The sequence below is a fragment of the Microtus ochrogaster genome, chromosome 10, assembly GCF_000317375.1.
Source record: "Microtus ochrogaster isolate Prairie Vole_2 chromosome 10, MicOch1.0, whole genome shotgun sequence".
In the NCBI taxonomy this organism is placed as follows: domain Eukaryota; kingdom Metazoa; phylum Chordata; class Mammalia; order Rodentia; family Cricetidae; genus Microtus; species Microtus ochrogaster.
In genome coordinates this window covers 9,106,357-9,120,127 of record NC_022016.1, presented here as the reverse complement: position 1 = coordinate 9,120,127, position 13,771 = coordinate 9,106,357, and the positions used below count along the sequence as shown (strand labels likewise).

At 41.6% G+C, this 13,771-nt stretch overlaps 1 pseudogene; it reads left to right on the top strand.

Annotated features, from left to right (window-relative positions):
* The window catches only part of LOC101999972, a 6,262-nt pseudogene extending 4,255 nt beyond the window's left edge, over positions 1-2,007 (top strand).
* The last annotated feature ends 11,764 nt before the right edge of the window (positions 2,008-13,771 follow it).

Sequence of the window (13,771 nt, the reverse complement as noted above, 5' to 3'; positions counted from 1 at the left end):
GTCAGGCAGTGTTTAAAAGAATACAGTTTCCATGTAATTATTTCGGGGCATAAGCTAAGCTAGCCATGTGGGCGGCCGGGTGCGGGGGACGCAGCTCCGCCGCTCTTATTTCAACAACAAACAAACAAATAAATAAATAAATCTTTAAAAAAATTTTCCTGAAGATTATTTGTGTGATCCTTTGGCCCCAAATCTTTCTTAATATTTCTATGTGCCAAGAAAGTGATTAAATTAAAAAGTGATGGACTGATATCTTAGAAAAAATATCATTTCTGTTGGATGGTTGCTACTGCTGACTCCATCGAGTCTACGTTGATAAAGAAACACACAGAAAGAATGAAAGGAAAGAAATGCACTTGGTAGTTTCGGTGCAGTCCAGTAATGAAAAACAGGGATTTTCAAGGATTTTACACAGTTAAAGGGAAGGCCCTTGCTCTGTATTTAAAGACATGCAATGTGCCCTAAAATGTATGACTCTGTCCAGCTAAGTTCTTAACTTATGGAAGGAGTATGCAACAAAATCCCTTGTCTCAGAGCAACCTGTAGTAAATTTTATTCAGTCTTGGCAGGATACCCCATATGGTCTGTCCTGCAGAATTCAGTGGAGTCTACCCCTCAAGATGCTCAAGCCCGTAAATGTCTTTAAGCTGAAAAAAGCTGAGTCCTTGCCCATTGCACTGTGTGACTCACTACCCTCAACCAGCTCTGTATCTGAGACCAGTTCAGCAGTTGAGATAGTCAGGTTCCTAGGAAAACCATGCCAGTAGAGAGAGGTGGTAATTGAAGATTCTTCTCCATCACTAGGGAGTCTTCTCCTTGTCTCCTCTCCTTCCTGTAAGGATATCGAGAAAACCCTGAGAGCATTTCCATCTGGTGCTGACCATGAGCCTTCACAGGCCCTGCCAACCAAATCAGAGAGCAAGCATCATTCTGGAACTCTCCAACATAAATTCCTAGACATACCATCTCACAGTGGGACTGTCTTAGAGAAAGAGAGAGAGACCCAAGAAGACCTTTTACTGCCTAGAAGGACCATTGTCCAAAACCCAGGGGCACACAGTCACCAGGCAAAAACTTCTAGTGAGTTTCCACAAAGTGTGGAGACAGAATCAGCCAGCCAGACACACATCTATACCACTGCTGTGCTCCTTCCAGAGCATCCCAGGGGCACACTGCTTCCTGCAGACACTTTGGCGTCCCAGCGGTTAGGTGACATTGCAATGGTAGGAGGGGACAAGAGCCTGGTGCAGCAGAAGCCCAATACTCCAAAGCATCAAGTCTCACCAAAGAGCCAAATCAAAGTGTTGGCAGCTAGTTACCGAGGTGAGGAAACTAAAGACATTATCAGCCCCGGCCAAAACCCACACAGGTTCCTCCAGAAAGCCCTTCCAAAAACTTGTGAGCCACTTTCTTCGATGGATTCACCCCAAGAAGGCAATCAAAGGGCATGAATCTCCTCCTAAGAAAGGTAAGACTACAGCAGCTACTGTCCAGAGTCAACAGAAGCCAGCCAAAAAGAAACCACGTGTGGACAGAAATGTTGCTGAAGCCCAGGAACTTACGAAAGCCCTTGGGCAGATGTTAGAAAAGAAAATGATGCAGCAACGTAAACTCTGTGCTTCCAAGGTAAAACAGCACAGGGAAACTCCTCCACTCCCCGCCCCTCAGTCTTCTTATAGCCATAAGCCAGCCTCTTACTCAGAGCAAAAAAGAGAACCCAGCCACCCAGGCAATTCCTCCTGCCAAAGGTATTCTACAAAGGAGAGGCACATCAAGGACCAACCATCTCAGAAAAATGTACAATTGAGCAATGAACCACAGACCCCTCAGAATCCCAGCCTCTTGCCCCCTAACACAACCTTGAACCTAGTGCATCCTTCCCAGCATGGAATAATAGTGTCAACTGTTGCAAGTTGCCATCTCTGCTGTCCGAGGCACTGTGCTGTTCAGAGAAGTATCTTTAGACAACTAGAAAATTCCTCTTTGGTTTTACTTATAGGAAAGTAAAATCAAAAAAAAAAAACTTAGTCCATGTAAAATTATTTTCTCATGTTAATATATTCAATATTTAATGTAGACCCAAACATGTATCTTCCCCTTAATAAAGAGCGATGGTTTCTCTCTGTTCCATGTTTCATATGGGCCTTGGTTTCTACCAAAGATAAACGGGGATGGGGGATTGGCAGAGATAGTGCAAACCCACTTCCATAAAAACTCTTGACATCAAAACACTGTTTCCAATGTCCAGGGAGATGGTTCTCTTGGTAAAATGCCTGATGCAAAAGAATAAAGACCTGAGATTGGATCTTTATCACACATGTAAAAACCAAGCACGATGGTATTTTTAATCCCAATGTTGGGGAGAGGAAGACAAGAGGATCCCTGGGGCTTGCTGGTTAGCTAACTATTCAAATAAACAAGCTACAGCCTCATTAAGTGATACTGTCTCAAAAAAGGAAAAAAAAAAGAGCTGATACCCAACACTGACCTCTAGCCTTTCCACACACACACACACACACACACACACACACACACACACACACACACACACATATATATATATATATATATATATATATATATATATATATACGCAAATATGCATGTCTGCTTGCACGTACATCTGCCCACACATAAAAATGTCAGGATAAAAAAAACTGAGGAAATTCCATCTCACTTTTGCTTCAATGCTTTATATCAACTCCACTGCTCCATTGTTTATATCAACTTTTATATTAAACTTTATGCAACTGCAAAGACTAGGCAGACAGAGGCATCTTAAGTCTCAAAATTCTCCCTGGTGCTTCAGACAGGGAGAGAGTCAAAGACTTTTCCTTGTTACAAAATAGCCAGGACTTTGGATGGGGACCCATAGCTTTCTTAGCAGAGAAGATACCTGCCTCTGGGAAGCCTTTTCTCCTGGGGAAAGGTAGGAATAGTGCAGCCTTAAGAAAAATTCAGTCATTGGTACCACCTCGTTACATTCCTCATGCTCTACAACAGCAGAGGAAAGCACCTTCCAGGTCAAGATGGTGGTATCATTCAGGGATGTCACTGAAGATCATGTCTACTCCAGAGGAATAACCCCTACCATTCACTTACCTTAATCTGTCTCACAGCTAACTCCAGTCCAGGGAAGCATTCTGGATTAATGAAGAGGGATATGATTGAGAGTTGGGGATTGCAGAGTCAGAGCTGTATAAAAAGAAATTAAAACCTTGGAATCAGAGAGAGAAACATGAAGGTGCTATAAACACGTTATCTATGAGGAACCCTTACTGTTCCCCTGCTATCTGGAAGCCAAGAGGAGGAGATTGTTGCACACACTTGTATCCCATCTATGATCCTTGGTCTCAAACCTAGAGAAGCCAACACACAAACATAAAGCCCAACATAGCCCAAATTGGAATTTTAAAAAAAAATAATTAGGGAAGATAAATTTAAGATTGAATATAATCAAATCTCTGATCCTGAAAGGATGATTTCACAATCGAAGTCAAGACCAAGGATCCTGAGATCTTGTCTGTTGCATGTATACACAGTTCCAGGACTACTATCAGTAGAGAAATGGAAATTTAAAAAGGGTGGGGGGATGGCTTGGGATCACATGCAAATTTTCCTCAGCTCTTTGTCCTTGTTTAGTTCAGAGACCAATAGGAAAGACACAATCAGAAAGGGTATGCATTGCCAGTATCTTGTCAGAATGTATCCCCTCCCCTGTGTAGAAGGATATAGGAGAGGTCTATGCACTACTCGCTGCTTCTAGCATTCCTTCCTGCTGGGCTCTGTCCATACAGAAAATTAGAAGGAGGAGGACCTATTTATGCAGAGAACATGTTCCACGCTGTGCTAAACACAGAACACAGAATAGGCACAGCTTAGAAACCTCATAACCCATGGAGGAGAACCTTGCACAAGACTGATCCTGATGCCAACTGAAATGGGATTAGGCTGGTACTTACCTACAGGTAGGGATAGTAATCACAGGCCCCTGGGATCTAGGTGCTGATGCAACTAGCCTTCTCTTAAAGATGGACAACTAAGTTATCCTCCAGGGTGGGACCAACAGTGAAAATGGAGCTGGGGCTGGCAGGAGGGTCTGAAACTTGAAGCATAGTTGTCTCCAGACTGCAAAAACTAAGAAGAGGGTAATACAGACTGGACCTTGATCTCAGAAGAGGTCATATCTGACTGCTGCCAGCTTCTCTCAGGTCACCAAGAGGTGAGTTTTCTGAAGTGTGGAGGAGTTGGACCAAGATCCCATGGTTCTTATCAGGAAAAGGGCAATACGTTGGCTACACTGTTGAACCAGACAGGAGACGTTGATTCCCCATCCTCCATAAGATTCAGCAAGGTCATCAAAGAGATCTACAGAAGCCTCCCAGAGAGGCCAGACAGCATGGACACCTCTCAGTGCCTCACATTGCTTTGTAATCTGAACGTTCTCACAGTGACTTTCCATGGGAACCTCCCATAGCTGAGTCCTTATGTCAACCTACACATGCCCTATGGAGATTTCTATGAAAGCGCTCATACACAGATCCCACAGACCCCTGTAGAGGCCTCTACACAGACCACACACAGACCTTTCAGTCACACAGAGTCCTCAATTTCAAAGTTGTACCCCTTCTCACACAGACACATTCCCAGACACCACACTTAAACTTCCACATATACCTTATATAGAGACCTGTCTCAGCCAGCAAATAGGGACCCACAGATACTGCTCACAAACCACGTAACACAAAACACAAAGAACACCCCGAGTTCTCCAAAAGATGCCCCCTAGTCAGATGGCAGAGATTCCAAATAGCAAGTTATCCCAGAAACCCCGAGACACTCCCTCTCATACATAGTTACAGAACAGAAACTCCCCTAGTCTCAAAAATCTCTCACAGGGACCACCCTCCCCCATGCTCTACAGATCCTTCCTAGATTCCAAGCACCATCTTGAAAAAACCTGGTGATATTTCCCATCTCTCACAGGTGTAATTCAGAGAGCACGTTAGAGACTGCCATAGAGACCTCCCATGGAGCTGTTGACAAGAACACCTTTCTCTCTGATACCCTACAGAGACAGGTCCCTTATAGACTTCCCACACAACACAGATCTCCTATTGCCAGGGATGCTTCAAGCAACCTTTCCTAGAAGTTTCATACTTCTCACAGTTGACACAAAACCTCTTATGGAGACTCCACAGAACCCTCATCCAGGGTTCTCAGCAGAGAACTGGATCAAGGGTCTCATATGGAAAGCTCACACATTCTGCAGCCTGAGCTGCCGCTGATGAAACATCATCAACAAAATGTACCCTAGATAGGATTCACTGAGAATCACAGCCACATTGTCAGCATCATACCAAATGTATCGGTTTCTGTTATTGAAGAAACACATTACCTTTATCTTAGTAATATTTCTTTTATCTCTGAAGAAAATCTACACTAAGACCTGCATAAATATTTTCTTTCACAAGATTTCATTAGTTTGAACTTTGTTTTTACCTGGGGCTGGGGTGCTGAGGGAATGAAGAAAGGACCAACAGACAAAGGTATAGTAAAGCTGGGATTAGGTGGAATCTGCTATCACCTCAACTAGGAACCTCAGTTTGTTCATTATGTACAGCACAAGCAAAGGGGCTACCTAGTCTTAGTAGGAGGTCTCTGTAGGTGAGGTGTAGCTCAGGCTGTAAACTTCTGGAAAAGGAAGCTACGGTCGCTAGTTTTGTACACAATAATCAACTGTTCATAAACACTAATACTTAGACTGCTGAGCAAAATATTGTCATTCTTCTAGAGCCTGGCCAATATAGGTAATGGCTTTGGCAACTTCTCATGGGTCCTAGGGCCACTGAGTCAGCAACATGGCTGGGTGCATGTCAACAACACATATTCACTTGTTGTAGGAGGCTGCTTGCTCCCGGCTGCTCAGCCCCGAAATAACCACACAAAACTGCATTAATTAAATCATGCTTGGCCTATAAGCTCTAGCTTCTTGTTGGCTAGCTCTTACATCATAATTCAACCCATTTCCACTAATCTGTGTATCGCCACGTGGATGTAGCCTACCACCAAGATTTTGTCTGGTATCTGTCTCTGGCAGGGCTACAGGGCTTCTCCTTGATTCCACCTTCTTTCTCCCAGAATTCAGTTTAGTTTTCCCTGCATAGCTCTATTCTGCTAAGCCACTGACCGAAACAACTTCTTTATTCATTAACCAATAAAAGCAACACATATACAGAAGGACCTCCCACATCATTCGCTCAGGACTTAACTCACTGGAGGGATTTCCTCCACTCCTTACAGAGCTCTGATCCACAATTTAGAGAATCATACATTTTTAAACACTGGTTAACTTCCAGTGAAAGTGTTCTTTCAGTTTGTTACCATTTGCCCAAATCATATCAATGCCACATTTTTGTCTCTCATTGGGGGGAGGTTTTAAACTTAAATGATTTTCTTTTTTTGAAAGACCTGAAGCAGAGGAACCAAAAACAACTTAAGGAATGAAAGGGCTTATTTGTCTTACAATTTCAGTTATAGTGTGTCATTAAAGGATGTATGTCATTAAAGGAAACTGTGGTAAGAACACAGGAATTTGAAGCAGAAGCCATGGGAGAATGCTTCTTGCTTGCTTTATCAGCTTCGTGCTCAGCAGGCTTGCTCATACATTTCATGGCCCTCTTGTCTAAGGATGGTGCCACTCACAGTGGACTGTGCTCTTCTACATCAATAATAAAGACAATGGCCCACTCATATATCACAGTTCTCTCTGATCTGGTAATCCTTAAGAGAGACTCCCTTATCAGGTGACTCTAGGCCAAAAGTTCTCAACCTGTGGGTTTTTAACCCTTTGTGGGGTATGAAATGATCCTTTTGGTTGCCTAAGACTATTGGAAAACAGAGATATTTGTATTATATTCATAACAGTAGCAAAGTTAGAGTCATAAATTAGCAACAAAAATAATTTTATGGTTAGGGATCGCCACAAAATGAAAACTGTATTAAAGGACCATAACACTAGGAAGGTGGAGAATCATTACTCTAGGCTGTGTCAAGTTGAAAGTTAAAGTTCATTAGGACATTATATTTTATGTTTGTTATTTCAGAGCTGAAAAAAGAGGCATTGTTTAAAACACTTAAAGACAAAAGTATTTACTTGTATAAATATAATTTCTGATAAGATTATTGTGATTGTTAATATCTGAACTGAAGGAAGTGTACATTTAATTAGACTTACATAATAGCAATTAATACAATGTCTGACTTATCTGACCATCACTTTCCAAAGGACGTACTTTGGTATGACTTTATGTTTCTCACATAAATGAACTGTTATCCATGCCTTGATCAATTCTATTTTAATGATAGCTGTTAAGTATGTGTCACTGGATGATCTGCCAGGACCACACCATCATGGTGCTTTCTCCAAGAATTACAGAATTGATGTAAAGGTATTTTTAATAAGTTTTGATATAAGAATTTCATTTTTCTATTGTGTGTGTACGTGTAGTTGTCTGTTACATACATGTGAGTATATCTCACACAGCAAGCATAACACTAAGCTGAAGATCATGGGGTGTGTTCCTATGTCACTTTCTACATCATTGCCATGATCTCATTGAATCAGAAGCTCACCATGTTGGCTAGGCTGGTTGTTCAGCAGGGTCTTGGAATCTGCCCCACAATGCTGGGGTTATAGGCATCCACAGCTTTTTTTTTTTTTTACTTTTTTTAAATGTACTAGGCCCTCTCTCTAGCTCCCTCTAGTTTAAGATTAAATTATTTTTCTATGTTATTTCCTTGTGAAGGCATTGAAACCTAAATGACAGAATAGCAGCATGGTTGCCCTCTAACCCTAATCAGATTATATACATGTTTTAACAGTGCAAGCTATGCAACTAAGCATAGTGATCAGAACCAAATTAAATCAGTTAAGTGAAAATTAAAAGGAAACTTTCCTACAGGACAATATTGTCTTAGGGTAACTATTTTATCAGGTTTAAATGATTGATATTATTTTGAATTAAAGTTGTTGTATGAGGAGCAGACCTGCTTTTGGTCCCAGCCACCAGGCTCCCAGCTGCCCAGCTAGTTTAACCCCCAAAATAACCACACAGAAAGTGTATTGATCAAAATTACTGCTTGGCCAATAAGCTTTAGCCTCTTATTGGCTAACACTCACATCTTGATTCAACTTATTTCTGATAATCTGTATGTCACCACGAGTTTGTGGCTTACCAGGAAAGTTTCAGCATGTCTGACCTGGCAGCTTCATGGCAACTCTCTCTGCTTCCTTCTTCCGAACATTCAGTTCTGTCTACTTCACCTACCTAAGACTGCCCTATCAAAAGGCCAAGGCAGTTTCTTTCATCAACCAATGAAAGCAATACAGAGACAAAAGAACCTCCTACACCATTTCCCCTTTTTCTGTTTAAACAAAAAGGATTTAATTTCTTTTTATACAATCCCGAGTCTACAATTTTGGAAACAAAATCTTGATACTATATATTATTATGCTCTCTTTGAATTATTTGAATGGTAAGGAAGGAACAAAAAAAATATTTTCACAAATGCTGCTAAGTTAATCCAAATGAGGTATTTTAAAAATACCTTGACTTCAAAATTGAAGTCAAAAGGTATGTTACTTTGGAGAAGAGATTTTGCTATTGTTTTCACAGAAAATGAGAGACTGTGGATTCATTCTGAGTTAAGAAAAGTCAGGTTCAATCAAGGAAGACCACCTGAAAAATCTCTGGTAGGAACAGATGGCCCGGATGTCTGAGTTCTACATGCAGAACGGATTCAAGACTGCTGCCTGAGATGATCAAGACTCACAGGATACTACAGTCAGGACTTGATCAAAATTTAAATTTTCTTTAGGTCCCCATAAGATTATCAGCACTCCCAACCAGCCGGAAGTAGCCTGGAACACTATGCCCACATTCCCAAAAAATGGACTATGGATATTTTCCTATGTTTAAAAAAAGGGGGGGGGAATGGTAAGGGAGAATTGTCTGTATTCCATCAATCATGTTTTAAATAAATGCTGATTGGCCAGGCAGAAAGTATAGGTGGGTCAACCAGACAGGAAGTAGAGGCAGGGCGATTAGAACAGGAGAATGCTGGGAAGGAAGAGGCCCATTTCTCCACAGTTCTGCCCAGACCACTGTAGAAGCAGGATGTGACCTGCATGGCTAAGAAAGGTACTGAGCCAAATGGCTAACATAGATAAGGATAATGGGTTAATATAAGCAATAAGAGCTAATAAGAAGCCTGAGCTAATGGGCCAATCAGTTTATAACCTAATGTAGACTCTCTGAGTGACTTTCTCTAGGACTAAAGGGCTGGGGAACCAAGCAGGATAGACACCCCAGCAAGCAGGACCTCATACTACAGGGACAAGTGGTATGAAAATGCATGATATGACATCCACAAAGAATCAATAACTGTTAAAAAGAATTTTTAAAATATTCAGCAATAAATGCAAGCAGGTGAGAAAAAAATGAACTAATACTATTACAACACATCAGCATTTCTGTGTACTGCTGTGTACTGCACACATTGATGTGTGCCCAGAGGTGAAAAGGGGAAAACAGAGGGCAAAATGCCAGGGGACCGTGAGCATGCTTTGCTTCTACTGTTAGATGTATCCACATAGGAAATTCCTTGGCATTCTTATGGAGGACATTCCATGATGTTGCTCATAGCAGCCTGGTGGTTCTCTTACGAAAACCCAGCAAAAACAGCCTCTTACCTTTCAAGTAGTTCCACACACTTTCACTGTGTGGTACTAATTTGATCCTTTCCAGAGTGTACCTGTGAGGAAAAGAATATTATTTTAAAAGAAGAAGCCAGGCGGTGGTGGCGCACGCCTTTAATCCCAGCACTCGGTAGGCAGAGGCATGCGGATCTCTGTGAGTTCAAAACTGAGACCAGCCTGGTCTACAAGAGCTAGTTCCAGGACAGGCTCCAAAACCACAGAGAAACCCTGTCTCGAAAAACCAAAAAAAAAAAGGAGAGAGAACAAGTAGACATGGTTTTAGAAACACGGGGTGGAACCTGACATGCGCTTTCCCATTTCTCTTCTGTCAGGCATTCACTTGGATCCTCCCAATGTTTCCTGGTACCACTAGAGCTCCAACTAGATAAGAGAATCCTGAGTATGCACATGTCAGCCTGTCTCGACACTGCCCCTTCCCCACAAAAGAAGAAATGGGGTTGGAGAGACAGCTTAGCAGTTAAGATAATGATGGCCAGTCGGCGGTGGCGCACGCCTTTGATCCCAACACTCGAGAGGCAGAGGCAGGCAGATCTCTTGTGAGTTTGAGGCCAATTTGGTCTAAAAGAGCTAGTTCCAAGATAGGCTCCAAAGCCACAGAGAAACCCTATCTCGAACCCACCACCACCAAAACAAAAAAACCATCTGTAACTCCAGTCCCAGGGACCCAGGGACCTAAGGCCCTCCTTTGTTTGCTCCAAGCACTTCATGCATGTGACACACAGGTACATATGCAGAAAATATTTGTAGACATAGAATAAAAGTTTTTTTTAATTATATGGAAGGGCTGAAAAGATGGCCTGGTGGTTAAGACTGCTTCCTACTTTCCCTAAGAACCCAAGCTTGGTTCCCAGAACATGTTAGGCAGCTCACAAATGTGTGTTATTCCAGCTCCAGGGGGTCTGAAGTGTTTGGTCTCTGCAGACACCTGCCCACATGTGGCACACACACACACACACACACACACACACACACACACACACACAAATAAAAAGATTTCACTTTGCATCATACCCTAAGTACCTCCAAAATTTTTAAAGAGGAAAAAAAAAGAATATCTTTTCCTTCTGAAGTAAATGTTACTAAAAGGAAGGAGACTTGTCTTTTATTGATGCAGAAACCTAGGGTGGCAAATCAAAGGCCAACTTATACCTAAAAAGCTAGACATCACCTTAGGAGCTAAAAGAAATGGCATGAAGCTGGGTGTGGTGGCACATGCCTTTAGTCCTTGCACTGGGGAGGCAAGTGGATCTCTGAGTTTGATGTGAGCCTTATTTATAAAGTGAGCTCCAGGACAGCCTGGACTATACAGTAAGACCTGTTGTGGAATATTTAATTATGTAAAGGTGTTTTACATTTTTTTATACTTCATTTGTTTAATTATGTAAAGATGTGTTGCATTTGTTTCACCTTGCCTGCCTAAGCCACCCGATTGGCCTAATAAAAAGCTGAACAGCCAATAGGTAGGCAGGAGAGGGATAGGTGGGGCTGGCAGGCAGAGAGAATGAACAGGAGGAGAAATCTAGGCTGGAGAAAACTGGAGAACAAGAGAATAAAGGAGAAAGAGAAGGACCTGCCTGGGGCCAAGAAGTCAGGCAGCTGCCAGACAGACAGACAAAAGAAGCAGTGAAAATAAGATATACAGAAGGAAAAAAGAATGAAAAGTCCAGAGGCAAAATGTAGATGAAGAAAAACAGGTTAAGTGTTCAGAGCTAGTAAGAAACAAGCATAAATTAAGGCTGAGCACTCAAAACTAGTATTAAGTCTCCGTGTCATGATTTGGGAGCTGGTTGCTGGCCCAAAAGAAAAAGCCTGGTACAGAGACCCTGTCTCCAAAAAAACCAAACAAACAAAAAACAAACAAACAAACAAAAACCGCTATGGAATTTACAGATAAAGTGGCCATAAGTATATACTATATTCTATGACAGGATTAATTATAATTATAATGCAAAACCAGTATTCCAAAGTCTCAAGCAAGACTGATCCCAAGTATTTAGGTAAAGTATACTTAACCTACAATAGCAGATTCTGCTTGCACAGAAATATGGCTATGATATAGTAAATATAAAACAAAAGAAATCAGTGTGGTGGCACAGGCCTATAATTCTAGCACTCAGAGGTGGAGGCAGGAGCACTAGGAGTTCAAAAATTGTATCAGTCCGTGTATTGAGTTCTAAGCCAGTCTGTGATAGATGAAACTTTTCTCATAACCAATAAACAAACACAAAAAAACCCTGCACACATAAAAAACAACACCTATAGAAAAATACTGTGTGTTTGTAAATATATTACAAACCTTGAAAGGACATACATAATTGCAACTTATTCTAGAAAGAGAGAGAGAATTCAAACCTTTTTACATTTTTTCATTTAGTTATATTTTTTGAGTAAGGGTCTGAACTAGCCTGGGCTGGCCTGGAACTTGTTAGATAGCAAAGGATGACCTTCAACTTCTTATGCTTCTTCCTACACCCCCTCAGTGCCCAGCACAGCGTGCACCACTCCAGCATACAGCACACAGCGTGCACTGATCCAGCACACAGCACAGGGTACGCATTGCTCCAGCACACGGCGCCCTCCGCTCCAGCACACGGCATGAACCGCTCCAGCACACAGTGCACACTGCTCCAGCCCACTTGGTTTTCTGCAGTGCTGGGGATCAAATCCTTGGCTCTGCAATGCTAGGCAAATACTTTACCAAATAAACTACATCTCCAGCTCAAGAATAAGAAATCTTGTATTTAAACTTACTTTAACTCAATATACTTTTCTCCCATAAATATACTACACTACTTTTATAATAAAAGGGGGGAAAGAGTGAGGAAACTATAATCAAATCAACTTATCAACCTATATGCTTAAGAGTTAAAATTTTAATTAACATACCATAAATTTTTCATAAACCATCTATTAATAACATTTTAAATATTATTTTTGGCATCTTTATGGAATTTACCTTAATTAGGGAAAATTCCACTTCTTGCTCATTTCTCTCTCATAGCGGAAAGCGAGGAGACAAATGTGAATTTTCCATATGCTTTATATTCAGTAGTTTAGGTCTTTTAAAAGCTAACCTAATGAACAGACATTTTCTCTTAAGCCCACTATTTATTTGGGTCAAGGTCAGATTCTTGAGTGTGGTGGTGTTCACCCGGAATCCCAGCACTCAAGAAGGTGAGGCAGGAAACTCTCAAGTTCAAGACCAGCCTAGTCTATAAAGCAAGGCCCATTCTAAGAAGCAGTTGAGGAGCATTGCCTCAGAGGTGAAAAGTACTTGCTTCTCTGGAGAGGATCAGTGCCTCACAACCTCCCAGGACTCAGGTTCCAGGGGATCTGCTGCCTTCTTCTGACCTCCATAGGCATCAGGTATACGTCATACAGAGACATACATTTGGGCAAAACACTCACACACATACAATAAAATAAATAAGTCTAAAAAAATGTTAAAAGCCAAAACTAAAACTAAAACAAACACCAACTACGCGTGCTCAGAGGGTGAACCGGACACTGAAACAAAATGAACGAGTAAGGGTGTGAGAGCAGAGACTCCTACTGTTTCCCGACATAAAACTCTCTCCAGCTGCACGTGTCTACTTCTTACAGCTTTGCATACAGCAGCTCTTGTATATGCTTGCCTGCCTGTGTGATTTTACCACAAAAGCTACATTTGGCAATGTCTGGGGTGATCCCTATTTAAAGCTAGGAGCGTCATTCAACAACTAGAGTCAATGGACAGAGCTACTCCACACTTGGCCAGCCAAAAACACAATATAAGTGTAACACGGCATTTGGGAACGACTACTTAAAATCCAAGAATTATTGAAAATAGATCCAGAAGAAATTTCCTGGCATCATGAAACTGGACTTCATAATCTCTAGAACCAACAAGTCAAGAAACTGAAGGGGCTGCAACACAGAGATGTACCACATTACATGCAAATTTATCCGAGTGCTGCTTCCCAAATCTGTCCCATTTGAGCTCCATGAGGG